We start from the raw sequence: 13,037 nt of genomic DNA on the forward strand, positions 1-13,037 counted from the left end.
TTGAGGCAGAATGAAAGAAGGGACAGAGTTGAGGGAGGGCTTGGGGTCCATTCCCTCAACTCTGTCCAGCACATCTTTACAACCTAAGGCTCCAGCTGCTTCTATCTAAGGCCGGTAGCCCCCAGCAGAACAGGCAGATGGTGAAAGTAGGTACCCATCAGGCTTGCTAAAACAGAGAGGGCCCATACCTCTAAATCAGGGGTCCTCAAACTTTTTAAACAGGGGGCCAGTTCACTGTCCCTCAGACCGCTGAAGGGCCAGACTATAGTTTAAAAAAAAACTATGAATACTGCACACTGCACATATCTTATTTTGAAGTAAAAAAACAAAACGGGAACAAATACAATATTTGTATTTGCATGTGGCCCGCAGGCTGTAGTTTGAGGACCCCTGCTCTAAACAATGATGAAGAAGTGTGCCAGAGAAAAACTCACTGGCCAGAGCCTTAGTCCTAACACAACTGATCAGTGACATTTCTTGTTTTCTCTGCCCATATGCTTGTCCATACTTGTCTCCATAGTGCACTGCCCACCCTCCTCACAGACTCAATTCATAGCCCCCCCCCACCTTTCCTGGATGCTCATCAGCTCTTCCAGGAGAATTTAGGCACTCCCTCTCCGGCGCTCTGGAAGGCAACAACTCTTACACTACCTGGAGTGACTATCTGTCTCCCTCACTCCACTAGAAGCCTGTCTTCTGAGTTCTCTATTCCCAAGGCCAAGCTGCCCATGATACTTCCATTCTTTCTTGACTTTGCCCAAACCAGCCCTAGCAGAAGACTAAGCCAAACATGGCTCAATCCTCCCTCTGGACTGCAAAGCATTCCTAGGCAGCTGGAAGCCCAGCTCAGAGGCAGAGACAGAAGCACCCCACACTGGGAAGCTGAGTTGGTCCTATGCATCCACTCCCTTCACAATCCATCATAGTGGGCGAGGGGGAAGGGGGGCTGCACCAAGCCCCCACCGACTACTCTATTCCCCAGCATACCCTCAGAGGGGAGCGGAGGGGAGGGGGTGAGGCACATGTGCGGAAGGAAGGCCCATCTTGCCCAGTCCCGCCTAGTAGGAGGAGCTACCTGAGAGAGTCGAGGCTTCTCCGAGGACAGAGTCTGGTAATGGATAAAGACGACCTGAAGCAGACACTCAGGAGAAAGGTGGTGACCTGGTGGTCTGTTTAGAGGCAGGTCCCATCTGGGGAATATCTTGCAGACACTTGCCAGATTCTTTCCTCTAAAAAGCCTTCCTCTACCCCCTGCCACAAAACACAGTCCTCTCTTGGATCAAAATGGCTGCTGCCTCCTCTCATTATTCACTCCTGGAATACCATCACTTCCAGCCCTGACTCTCAGGTTAGCCTAGTTATACCTCTACTTGGGGGAAATAATGCAAAAGTTCAGAGAAAAGGAAGCTTCACAGGGCCAAACAAAAGGGCAAAGTGGGCAGAAGGTAGTCCATGGAATCACAACCCTTTCACAAAAGATCCAGAAATTCCATTAGCCTCCCCTCAGCCCCATTTCAGAAGGACTCTCCACATTTTCACCTGCTCCAACAGGCCTCCACGATCGGACACCTGCAGATAAGGAGGGTGGAAGAAAGACAGAGACTGATGTTTGTCCATGGGTCCAAACAGCCCAAGGAGGCTGGGGGCTGAAGAGGGAAAGCAAGAAGGAGAGAGAATGACATAGCCTCAGGGAAGGAGAAAGATCTTCTCTACAACCAACCTACTCCACTGGTGCCCTGGCCTCTAGGGCAGGCAGGTCCAGCTGGCCACACAGGCCCACACTGCCTCTGAGTCCAAGGCCATAGCACAGTTCCAAAAGCATGGATCCCAGGCCCTTTCTTCCGTAAGAGCCTGCACTGCCGGCAGATCAGATAACCTCAGTCAGTCAATCCGGCAGCCCTTTAGACACAGGCAGCCAGCAGGCCCAGACACCCTTAAACTTAGTCTAACTAGTTTCCACACTCTAAACTCCCAGGCAACTTCCTGGACAGCTTCCCCAGGGGCTCAGAAAGATGCTCTAGTCTAGCCCTTGTATCCCTGCCCTCACCAGGAGAACAATCCCAGGCTCTGAGAGGAGAGGTCACGCGCCCCCTCCCCAACTGACCCCCCCCCCCCCCGGCCCCGCCTATTTGCTGCGACTATTGCCAATCCTTATCTAATACACATATCAGTGCCTCCTCCCAAGGCGAGCCTCCCACGGCCATCCAACTCTGAGGGATGCACCCCATCCCCTCAAGAGGCTTGGCCCCTTCAGTTGCGCAAGACAACCTACACTCCAGTAAGGGAGATGTCTGGGGATCAGATAGAAGGAAGTCAGCCAGACACAACAGGGTCTCTGACAGATCAAGACCCGAGTGATGCCTTTCCCCCTAATCAGACTTTGAAAGCTCACTCCCTGAGTATCTGGTACTGGAGCCCACTCCTCCAGGCAGCCAGTGGCACAGAACAGGGAAGAAGTTGGGTCCTAATGTGTAAAAAGCTCCAGCAAAGCAAAATCATTTACTCTTCGGTGCAACTGCTCAGCAGAGCTAATAAATCTTGCATGAGCAGGGCCGATTCTAATTTCCTAATATGAAAAGGCATTTGGATTGAGAGAGAGGGGGAGATAAAAGTGATTGAATCTCCAATAGTCCAGGTTACTGACAAGAAACATCCTGCTCAGCCCTGAGAGAAGGATGGCAGCGCCCACCCGCCCGCACACACCCATCCGTTCTGCCCCCCTCTTGGCGCGATACATCTCAGTCTTTTCTATTGACAGGACGTGGCTTTAAACACAGTTACACAAGTTATCATTTCTGCCTTCTGATCAATCTGAATTTTCAGGACAATTACCCTCTTAATCAATGATTGCTATCAGCAGCCCTGCGCCTGGACGGATTTCTCAGCAAGGTAATCATGCCGCCAGGCTGGACGGCGTGTGCATAGGCAATGAAGCTCCGGGTGGGGTCTCCTCCCTCCCTCCCCAGTCCCCCATAACCCAGAGCTGCTGCCAGTATCGAGGACAAGGACGGCAAAGTGTGAAGGCCACTTCAAGGAGTGATGGGAATAGAAGGGAGGGGAGGGGGCCCAGCCTTCCAGACCACCTGATTATGGAACAAACCTATTAAAACCCTAGATTTACTGCCCGACACCCTATGCATCTCCGCATGTCCTCCTACCATCATTCCCACCTCCTAATTAGTCTAATAAAGCCCAATTCTAATTATGGGCTCAAACTATTAGGGTGAGTTAGTACAAAGAAAAGAGAAATATTAGTCTTACTAACCTCTCAGAGCTATTGGTTCTAGAAATTCCTCTACTTCTACAGTTCATAGAGGCTACTGACTGGGGTGGCAGGGGTAGCATCTTCTCCTCCCCCAGATGCCCAGGCATTTGGAGCTGTCACAAAGCCAGCCTGTGAAAGCCCAATACTCCCTCCCGGTTCTCCAACAGGCTCAGCCCTCCATGTATAAAACAATCCAGGCCCCTCAGCAAAAGAGGGAAGAAAGGGGGAAGGTAGAATCGGTTTCTGCCTCAGTGCTGAGTTAGAGGCTGTCTCTGATCATGGGGCAACTCAGAAAAATTTCTCAGATCAGCTATTACTGGGCAAGGACTTACACCAGAGAGGTCAACAGTGGAATGAAAGGGGCATGATCCAGGATATTGACAAATGAACTTATGCTTCAGTTGGGTGGTGGATATGTGTATGCAGTTATATCCAGGGAAAACTGAGTTATGGGATAAAAATAGGTCCCCACAATTTGCTATTACATCTTGAGGAGTAAAAAGAATTAGAAAGCATGCATGTATTCATCCACTGACATTTACTGAGTGCTAACCATGGACTGAGTGGTGGGGATGCAGCAGTGAACAGTAAAGAAGTGACCCCCTACTCTCAGGGTTAGGAGCTCACACTCTACTAGGAAAGACAGACAAGTGTTTTTAAAAAAAGCAAAAACAGTAAAGTGAACTTGTGCATGTATGGTCACAGCAGCATTCGTCATAAGAGGCAAAAAGTAGAAACAATCCAAATGTCTACCAGTTGATGAGTAAATAAAATGTGACATATCCATACAATGGAATATTATTCAGCAATAAAAAGAAATGAAGTACTGACCTATGGTACAGTATTAATGAATCTCAAAAATTATGCTAAGTAAAAGAAGCCAGTTACAAAGGGCCACATATAAGAAATTCTCAGAATTGCAAGGGTAGGCAAATTTACAGAGACAGAAATTAGGTTAGTGGTTGCTTAGGGATAGGGTATTTGGGGGGAAATTGGAAAGTGACTGCTAACGGAGTTTCTTTCAGGGGGTACAAAAATGCTGTTAACTTAGATGGTGATGATGGTTGTACAACCCCGTGAATAAAGAAACACTGAATTGTACACTTTAAATGGGTGAATTGTGTGGTATGTGAATAATATTTCAATAAAACTTTTTAAGTATAATCCTATATAATAAAAGGCAATAATATGCAAATTGTCCCCTCGGGAGTTCAACTGCCTGGGAGTTCGACCGCCCGCTATGATGTGCACTGACCACCAGGGGGCAGTGTGGAATGAAGGAAGGCCCCAGCCAGCAGCCAGGGGAAGGAAGGCCCCGATGGCCCTGATCACCAGCCAGGCCTAGGGACCCTACCCATGCATAAATTTTGTGTACTGGGCCTCTAGTATAATAGAAGAAGGCTCACCAGCAGTGAACAAAGCCAGGGAAAGCTCTGGCACAGTGCTTAGGCACTCAATATAGATGTCTGAAGGGGAGGAAGTTCCCAATGGGAAAGTGGATGTCTTCACAGAGGACATAAAGGAGTCAGGTCTTGAAGGATAAGTGGGAGTTCAGTAGGCAGGGATGCAGCAAAGGGTATTATAGGCAAATGAAACAAATGTGAAAAAGGCCTGGAAGTGGACCAAACAGACTATCTTGGGATAATTGGGGGTCTCAAAGAATGGGATAGAGAGTTTGTACTTCATTCAGTAGACATTAAGATTTTTCAAGTAGGGAAGTTAGACAGTCAGTATGGGATAGCTTGGGGTTTGATGGTTCTGGCATGGTAAACAACATGTCATGATTGAAAAGGCATGGTTTTTGAAGTTAGATATCCAGGGTTTAAATCTTTTAATCCTTCTCCCAATAAACTCAAATGAGCATTGAGGGCTGGAATTTTGTCTATTTTGTTCACTATTTTATCTCAGTGTTTGGCAGAGTGCCTGACCCAGTAGGTGCTCAATAGCCACTTATTGCATGAGAATGAATGCCTATGTTGAATTCAGTCCCATTTGACAAACATTTATTCAACACCTACTGTGAAACTGGAACTCTGGTTACATAGTATGAGCTCTTCAAGGGTAGGACCCCTGTGATCTCTGATCTCTGCCTCAGTGCCATACACAGGTTCTGCCTGGCACAAGGCAGGTGCTCAAATCATTAATTCCCTTCCCTCTCCTGGTCTAGGAAGATTCCTTAAGACACAGTCAATTCTTGAATAGGCTTGGCCTGCACACATCACTGTAGCTGGCAAGAAAAGGGAAGCTGAAGCTGTAGGAATGGAAGGCTTCAAGGAGCAGGAGGTGATACCCACAATATTTGTCCCAAAGCAAAGCTATGGAGCTCTAGGAGGCAGGAGGCCATCTGAATAATCAAAGCCAGTAAAGAACTGAGTGGCAATATAGACCATCCTACAAATCATTCTCAGAACCCTCTGCAGATTGCCTTGCACCCAAGGCAGTAGATACATGTGTAGGGCGGAGGCTAGCATGGGTAGAGTGGAAATAAGCTGCAGGACTTGCAGCTGGATGAGGAGGGGAAGATCTGGGCCTTATTTCCTGAGCACCATCCTGAGCCTGGAGACCCGCCATTTCCACTTCTCCTCTGAGTTCAGGAGAGCCCTTCAGCTCATGGCTGACCACAGTATGAAGGGGGCTTCTTCAGTTCCTGTAGGGCCTCCTCTCCCCTCCTTTTTCTTCCCTCCCTTTCCTTCCTACAGAGCTTCCCTCGAGCCATAAAGATAAAATAAAACACAAACACCCACAGTCCAGGAGGAGGGCATCAGACAGATAATGGGCATTTTATATCTTTTTATGACACTCCCCATAGGCAGCTCAGCAATCACAGCGCAATAAAGGCAGGCATGCAGCTTGCATAGTTAAACAACTGCCGGGTAATTAGGCACAGCAAACACACCACTGGGGAGGCCTCATGGCTGCCCTGGGATCTGCCTACAGCCTTCACTCCTGCTTGCAGACAAGTAGGTGCCAAGCTCAGGCCTAGCACTATAAGATCTGGTTCTGGTGCTGAGGACAGACCACTGGCTACTGCCATACACACACTTGAGCTCATACCTGTGCACTCAAAAGCACACCTGCCCACACCCACACACAAGCACTTCCTGAGTAACTAGCCTGGACCTCATCTCCCCAGGAGGGCCATTCCTCTTTTCCAAGTATGGCAGCCTATGCTCTCTCAAGGGCCCTGCCTTAAGGTCTTTGACGAAGTCACAGGGCTGGCTGCAGCAGGAGCTAGCTCATTCAGGTAGCTCTGAGCTTATCAGGTTGCACAGGCAGGGGAGCACAAAGACATGCTTATGTAGACTCTGTCTCTTGTAAATTCCAACTCGATATGGAACTGAATTTTAAATCAATTATTTTAAAAAACACACTAACTCACACCATTCACATATTCTATCACTGCACTTACTACTACTACTGTGCTCCCCCGTCCCCCCAATCTGCCTTGACCCACCCATCTTTCTTGCTAGACCAGGATCTCTGCACAGGTGGAAAACAGACCTGATTCGCTGGAGTCTAAATTCTCTAACAAAAAGCTTCAGTGAGTGACTGGTGACTTGATGTTAATTTAAATGTCCTGGCCCTGGCAAAGCATAGGTCACTTGCTACCTGAGTTGAGGTTTAGGTCCAGACTGATTTAAGCCCAACCAGCAGAGAGAAGTCCTCATCAGCACTGAAGGAACTGCACTGCAAATCCACACAATGCTCGTTCCTTCTCTAGCGGCCCAGCTAGTCAAATCTGGAAATTTCAGGGAACTGAGAGCTAATTAATGGGACAGAATAGACAAAACCCTGCTATAATCCCACTTGAAGACTGAAACAGACAAAGGTCCCATCTCCAGGAACCACTCAGACCAACCCGGAGGAATCAGCCCGAGAAAATGAAGGCACCCAACTCTAAACTCTCTTCCCCCAAAGAGAGCTGAGAGCAGACCAGCTGAGCTCACAGCAGACCCCGTGTTGAGCCGGAAGTCCCACAGGAATGTGAACACACGCCCAGCTCCCTCTCCTGGTCTGCCTGGCATCACTCTGCATCTGCCCAGACAATCAATAAAGGGGACCAAAGGCCAGAGGAAGGGCCTGGGCTGTGGCCTGTGTTAGGGAGACAACAAGCTTCTCCTCACTCATATTCTCATGGAGAGGCCTAAAGCCTAATGGCATGCAGCTCCAGTCCAGGCCCAGTGCGACAGGCACCAGTTGTCCAAATGCTTCCCTAACACCTGAGCGCCAGCTCTCCTAACCTGATGCCAGGCAATTCCCTGCCTTTCCTGGACCCTCAACTTTCCCCAGTGAAATAGCAGAGTAGTCTCAATGCTAAAGATCAAAGCAGGTCAGGGTAAAAGAGGGACTTCTCTCACTCTCCTTGCACCTGTCTCATTTTTTACTGGGAGCAAAAATAGGAAACTGAAGGTGCCATGAATGATCTAAGAATGGCAAAGGTAGAAGAGATCACTTCATCCAGCTCCCTTATTTGTTAGATGAGGAAACTGAGGCCTCAGAAAGGGCAAATGACTGAACGCCAGAGCCCTTGTCTTGATCTTCTAGCATCAAGTTCAGTCCAGGGTTCTTTGTATTGCACGTTGTCCTCTAGGGACAAGGGCCTCATCTGCCCACTTCCAGGTGCCTGAGTTGAACCACAGATCCCATACCTACATCCTCATATTCCTACATGGGGGCATGTGCACACACCTAAGTATACACAAACATCCCCACAGAGAGATACACTTCTTTAAACATGTATAGACATGCATGCGCTCAGGGGCATATCCTCTTACATACACAGATCCCCATAGAACAGGTGGCACTCCCAAGAGACCTGGGAAGCCAATTCCTATTCCTCTCTAATCACTGACTTTCACTGATCATACCACTAGTAAAGGCTGGTATGTGTTTGCCCAGGCCTCCAGTTTAAACCAGGCCAGGCCAGAGGAACTGCCCTTAGGTGGTATCTGCAATGGAACAAGTGACAAGAAGAAAGTCATGGAAAGAGAGAAAATGGATTTATATCCTGGTCATGTGGCCTTGGGCAAGCTTCTTAATCTCTCCAAGTCTCTATTCCAGCACTGGTAAAATAGGGACCACAGCCCCCTCCTTGATGAGTAGCTGAGGATTAAATGCAATAATGTGTGTAAAGCATCTAGCAGAGAGGCTAGCACCAACTGGGACTCAATATGTTGGTGTTCTCCTCTTATCTCTTTTATTAATACCCATTGACCTGGTCAAACTGCCTTTCCAGAGTGGTCTGCAGGGCAATGTGGGAGATGGGAGGCAGGGCTGTACCTCCTGCCTTCCAGGAAGTCTCCTTGTCCTTCACCCTTCTTTTATGTTACTCCTCCCAGTTTCCAGGGTCCAGAGTAACAGTAGCAGCAACAACAAAAGCAAAACAAAAATTCCTGGGAGATTTTTAAGGGTGTTCCCTTAGCTTTCTCAGACTTAATCCTGAACACTGATGAGTCCACTTCTCCCTGCTGCCTCACCCCGCCTCGCCTCTCTCCCAAAGTGCCCTCAGCTCTTCCTCAGCATCTATGCCTCTACTAGCCTCCTGAGGTCCCCTCTGCTTGCCTAGCTCTGTGGATTCAGAGAAGAAGCAGATCTAGTCCCTTTCTTTGAGTGGCGTGTGGTCCTGCACAGAGACAGATTAGGCCACACACAATAAGCAAGAGGCATGGACGCGGCTCCTGTAGGCCCTAGCACCTGGCCCGAGGGTTAGAGTATGGGCACTATGGACAGGGTGCCTGCGTTTAAATCTAGGCCTTAAACAGACCGAGGAGAGCGCTCCTCTCTCCCCTGTTCCAGAGTGAGCTCAAAAGTCACTTCCTCAAGGACACAAGAGAAAGACAGAGGAGGCTCACAATGAAACCAGGACGAAGAGGTTGCATCACTCAACAGGGCAAACTCTGAGCAGCAGCCAGTGAGAGGCAGACAGACCACGAGGTGGGCCTTGTTGTTAAGACCCGCCACTGAGGGTACTGCAAGCAACTCCAGGGTAAAGGTGGATTTGCAGCAGCTGCAGGGAACCTCACGAAGGTAGAAAGAATCATACCTGCCTTGAGCTGACTCCCTCCCCTGCTCCTTCCCCCTTTCTGACACACTTACCTGGGATGCAGAACAAGGCAGGCCAGCTCAGCTCCCTGGCTGAGGCTGTGCCAGGCTGCCTACCCACACACCTAGCACTGGCACTTGAAGACCTTTACAAACATCCCTAACTGATTTCTCACACTGTAATTTGCACATTTTGCCAGAAGCACACTCAGGTCTTCTGGCATAGCAGTCTGAGACTGCCCACAGCCAATAGTGCCATAAGGGACGGTAGCTTTCTAGAGCTGCCTCATTCTTAGAAGGCCGTTTAGGCTCACTCCACTGTAGAATCTGGCAATGGTTCCTCACTGTGCTTGCTCTGCTTTTCCTCTGGTAAGAGGTATACACACAGCTGGTGCACATCACTAGCCTAAAGAGACCCCAAAACTACTGTTTGTAGTTTCCCAATCCAGCAAGTTGTCTCACCCTTCCAGGCCTTTGTTCATTGCTCCCCCTGCCTGAAATGCACCCTTTCCACCCTGTCTCCTGAAAACTTATTTTCTTTTAAGGCTCAACTCAAGTGTTTCCTTATGAACCTTTGTTGACTTTCTCTCCTGCATGCCAAGTGAAAATGGCTCCTTCTCCTTTGCACTGGAGACAGAGCAAGTAAGTTCAGAGCAGGGTCTCTGCAGTCTACTGCCCAGGTGCACCAGCCTACTCCATCACTCACTGCTGAACCTTATGAAAGGTATTTCACATCTTGTACCTCAGTTTCCTTATCTGTAAGATGGCTAATAATTGTACTTAAGGAGTTGTCTGAGGATTGAATTTATATAGAGCATTTAGAGCAGCACCTGTTTATTATTATTATCTCTACTTTACAAATGAGGAAACCAAGGTTATGAGAAGGAAACTAACTTGTCCAAGGTCATTACACAGGTGGGTGACAGAGCCAGCAACTGTCCGAAGGTGAATGTGGCTGTATTTCATTGGACAACAGACATGCTGATGGCAGCTGAAATTCAAGGACAATGAGATGATCGACTCTGTTCCTCTGTGAGCTGAGGGTCAGTTAGTTCAAGGATGGGATCAGGCTCCCCCTCCCCAGTGCTCCCTTGGGTTCCACTGGGGCCTCTTTTTCTTAGCTCCTGCCCACAAAGGCTGGCATCTCTGCCTTGAGCTCCTGTCTCCTTCATGCCTGCAGCCTCGGTGAGACGACTAGGCTACAGGGGTGAAGAAGACGGTGCAAGGAGCAGGGAGAGCACAGACACAGGGCTATCATTTCAGCCCCAGGACAACTCCAGGGTGGGTACTGTTTTTCCTGTGTTACAGAGGAAAATACTGAGACTGAAAGAAGTGAAGTGACTTTCCTAAAACCCCACAGCTAGTAAGTCCAAGCTGAAATCCTAAATCAAGTCTACTGAACTCCAGAGACTAAGTTCCGTATGTAAGAAATTAGTCATCATTTAAAAAAAATGTTTTTTAAAAAAATCATTTAAAAATATGTTTTTTAAATCCTCACCTGAGGATATTTTCCCCATTGCTTTTCAGAGAGAATGGAAGGGAAGGAGAGGGAGGGAGGGTGACAGAGAAAATGCGAGAGAGAGAGAGAGAAACAAATATCAATGAGAGACACAGGACTGGCTGCCTCCTGCACATGCCCTGACGAAGGGCAGGGAGTGAACCCGCAACCGAGGTAAGTGCCCTTGACTGGGAACAGCGAATTTTTGGTGCGCAGGCCTATGGGCTAACCGCTCTAACCACTGAACCATACCAACCAGGGCATTAGTCATCTTTTATATTTTCAGGGAGGTTATGGAACTGATCCCCATCACACAGCTAGTTGGCAGTGATATTAGAAGTATGAGCAAGGCTCATCTGGCTCCTAAGCTTTTTCGCTTGTTCCAATGCTTTACAGCCTGTGAGCCACATCCCCAGGGGCCAGTGTATACACCAAGAATCACCTGAAGACTAAGGGTAAGGGTAAGTCTCATATATAGCCTTACTATCTGTCTGGGCTTATGGACAAATAGATAGCACTGTAATGAACAAAATATAAATCTGTTTAAAAGCCAACCAAATTCACTGTAACTTTTTTCATTATATACTTTCTTTATCACATACACCTAAATATAAGTTCCACCAAGTGCTTAAGGGGAGGGGAATGTCTGTGAAATTTTCAGACTTTACTAAGAGCTCCAGGTACTCTGCCTGTCTACCTCCTTAAGAGCTCTCCAAAATCACACTTAGGTACCTTTCTCAAGGTAGGTACAAAGTCATAATAGAGAAGTGTCTTGTGTGAAATAACTGTCCAAAGGTTATTAGTAGCAACAGGAGGCACAACTCCTTCCAGGACTTGAGTCCCATGAATGTTAAGAACCAGTGCAGTCTCCAGCAGAGAGGACCTGAGCTATGGAAGGAAGAAGTCAGGGAAGTGTGTTTGTCTTTCCTATCCTGGCCTCCAGCTCCATGCCTGGGTTGGATACACCTACCTGGGTTCAAATCTTAGCTTTACCTCTTCCTGGGTATGTGCCCTTATGCAAGCTACTTAACTTCTCTAAGTCTATTTGTCTGGGAAATCTGGCAGGGGAATAGTCATCTGGACTCTGGAGCTTATAGTAAAGCCCTGTACTCAGTGTGGGTCCAACTAACGCTTGTTGATCCCTAGCATGTGCCAGGCCCGGTGCTGAGCACCGGAAATACAGAAATGGGTGGTATGTAGACCTCAAGTTGCTCAGTCTCATAGGAATCATAAACATGGAAGCAGACGATCACAAAAGCATGTGAGACACTCATTACAAAGTACTGAAGTCATACAAAGAAAGAAGTGATTAACTATGTGTACCAGAGGTGTGGGAACATCAGTGAAGGCTTCACAGAAGAGGGTTTTGAAGGATGAAGAGGAGTTTTTCCAACACACTAAATGAGAAAGGCAATGTAAGCAAAGGGAACAGAATAAGCAAAGAGAAGTGAAACAACCGGGTATATTTGAAGAGCAGCAAGAAGTCTGATATGGCTGGAATGTTAGAGGAACAGGAGATATGAAGATAGGGATGCTACCATGAGCCAGATCATCCAGGGCCTTGGGTATCTTGCTAAAGAGAAAGGACAGGCCAAAGCCTTCTACACCTATCCTCTTGACTCTGGTGTTCTTCCTGTCAAAATAAGCACACTGCAATCGTACCCTTTCCCAGGCCTTTGATTTAAGAGTTCCTTTCCTGGCCCTGACAGTAAGGCATTTCTGTCCCACAGATTATAACTCACTCTGGGCTATTATTCAGCTCCCCAGCCCTGGCCCTGCTGCAGTTAGTCCAAACATAATATCCTTCATGCATATATTATCTGTCTCCCTATTATCTGGAATCATTTCGGAATTAAATTTCAGTCCTGCAATATTGGCTTCAGGAGCGGCGCGCTTTATGGGCTAGTCAAAGGTTAGAATACCAATCAAAATAACAGTGCCGATGCAGCGAGACATTTTAATATTCCAAAACCCGGTAATTGTAAAAGGACATAATATTTTTTCCCTGATTACCCCAAAGGCAACACATGTTAACAAGGCGAGGGAAGGAGTGAAAGAAATTTCAGAGTTCAGACAGCTGTAAGACATATTTAAAGGAAAAGCCCAGGCAGGGCACTCCGCCATCGGGCAGGAAGATGAAAGGAAAGGAGGCATTCTCTCTAGCTCCACTGTCCCTGACTCCAAATACAGCACTGTTCCCTCTGGACTGCATCCCAAGAGCTCATCCCCAAG

General features: G+C 47.8%; 1 protein-coding gene across 17 annotated transcripts in view; it reads right to left on the bottom strand.

The window, feature by feature from the left end:
- ERI3 (ERI1 exoribonuclease family member 3) overlaps positions 1-13,037 on the bottom strand; it is a 132,532-nt gene that overhangs the window by 38,761 nt on the left and 80,734 nt on the right. The gene's annotated exons all lie outside the window — the stretch shown is intronic.

This window comes from Myotis nattereri, assembly GCF_964212035.1.
Source record: "Myotis nattereri genome assembly, chromosome: 3".
Lineage (NCBI taxonomy): Eukaryota > Metazoa > Chordata > Mammalia > Chiroptera > Vespertilionidae > Myotis > Myotis nattereri.